This window comes from Odontomachus brunneus, unplaced genomic scaffold, assembly GCF_010583005.1.
Source record: "Odontomachus brunneus isolate Ranch 3 - 2012 unplaced genomic scaffold, Obru_v1 Obru_scaffold_138, whole genome shotgun sequence".
NCBI lineage: Eukaryota > Metazoa > Arthropoda > Insecta > Hymenoptera > Formicidae > Odontomachus > Odontomachus brunneus.
Window position 1 is genome coordinate 72539 of NW_022639588.1, and position 1967 is coordinate 74505.

Sequence of the window (1967 nt, forward strand, 5' to 3'; positions counted from 1 at the left end):
TGCCTGCTTGGTGGTGGTAGGTCTGTCCGTCCCTGTCCGTGTGCCATATCGTTTGTCGTGTCGCGGGGTGAGCCAAGTCGGCCCCCGGGACAAATATTTTTTTTTGTGTGTGCGCGCGAAGCGAGGCGTCTCCGCGCGATAGTGATAGTGTGCGGACAGTGCGACGGTTCGCGGAGCAGTGTCGCGTGCCGTCGGGTCTCGAGGATCGCGGTTCGCGACGCGAGTGGCGGCGAGCGTGTCCGTGCGCGGTTAGTGAAGCGTTCGCGCCTCCGTCGAGATGCCGAAGGGCGATCTCGACGCGTGGATCCTGGAGCTGTCGCTCGAGCAGCTCCAGGATGAAGCCACCGTGCGGGGCTTGGTCGCGACGGGCACTGTCGCGGCGTTGAGGTCGCGGCTGACGCGCTACGAGCGCGCGGGGCGTCGCGACCCGGTGCCGCCGTCGCCCGCGGTGGACGCGTCGCTAACGGGGTTTGACCTCCAGGTGGAGGAGGTCCCCGAAGGCGCGGTCGGAGGTGGAAGGGGGCCTGATCTACCGGGTCGAGTCGATCTCGACCATACCGTCTCGGGCCCCGAGGAATCGGGGCCATTACCGCTACCGTTTAAAGTCGAGGTCCCCGTGAAACCACCGACCACCGTGCCACCGACGGCGCGCGTTTTATTACCGCCGCCGTTATCGTTGCCGCGCGAGGGGTTGCCGGCGGCCTTCGAGCCTCAGGCGGCCTTTAGGCCGTCGGCTCCCGAGTTCCGACCGCGAACGGGAGAGCGACCGTTATCGGCCAGCGACGCATACAACACCATGCGTCGCTGGAATCTTAGTTTTTCGGGCGCGCGCGGATGCGACGTCGAGACCTTCCTCACGCGGATTGAGGAAGGTCACGAGTTAGTGCCCATCGCGGACGGGGACTTGCTCAAGAGTCTCCCGTTCTTCTTGACCGGTATCGCTTTACAGTGGTACCGGGTAAAGAAGTCGCGATGGGCCACGTGGCGCGACTTTGAGGCGGCGGCGCGCGTCCGGTTCGGCGATCCGGACTACCAGTTCGCCCTGCGTGACGAGATCACACGTCGCACACAGGGCGAGCGGGAGCCGGTCGCCGACTATTTGACGTGCCTGTTGGGACTGCTCGGCCGGCTCGATCCACCCTGGAGCCTGGTCGAGCAATTGAATTACGCGCATCGTAATATGTTGCCGCGCCTCCAGGTCGCCGTCCACGGCGACGACTTCACAGAGTTTGACGCTCTCGAGAGGCTCGCGACGAGAGTAGAGCGAAGCTACCTCGCCGCGAGTCAATACCGCGCGCCGCCACCGCCCGAACACTCGACGTTTCCCGACTTCGCGTATCGGCCGCCACCGCGCTCGTCACGGCCGTCTACGACGATGACGGCCGAGACACACCTGCCTTTTGGTGAACGGGACTCGAGAGTCGCGAGCGAGGGTGGGCGTCCGCGCGCCGACGGCGCGGCGCGTCGTCCCGCGAGGGCGACTCCGCCGACTCCCGCAAGGGCGACCCGACCATCGGCCGCCCAAGCGGGGGGAGCGGGAGCGGGGGAGAGGAGTGAGGCTCCGCGGGAAACCGCGGAGGCCTCCACCTCGCAACCCACGTCGCGGCGCAGACCAGCGAAATGCTGGAACTGCGACGCGACGGGGCACTTCTCGCGCGATTGTCGCGAGCCCGCGCGCGTCCACTGCTACCACTGTGGACGCAATCAACAGACGGTGCGGACGTGCCCCTCATGCGCGGGAAACGGGAAAAGAGGACGATAGGTCGGGTCCCTGCGTCCTCTCCCGTTTCCGAGACCCGTGAAGTAGAACAGAGGATTAGCGGATCGTATGGAATGCGTCAGGTTAGTGAGCGTGCGTCCCTCAAATATATAGAATTTTTTGTGGGCGAGAACTGCCTCCTCGGATTGGTCGATACCGGTTCTGATAGAACCATTTTTGGTGAAGAAGGTATCGACCTAATCCGAGA

General features: G+C 64.7%; 1 protein-coding gene across 15 annotated transcripts in view; it reads right to left on the reverse strand.

The window, feature by feature from the left end:
- The window catches only part of LOC116850228 (guanine nucleotide-releasing factor 2), a 366959-nt gene that overhangs the window by 47188 nt on the left and 317804 nt on the right, over positions 1-1967 (reverse strand). The window lies entirely within an intron of this gene.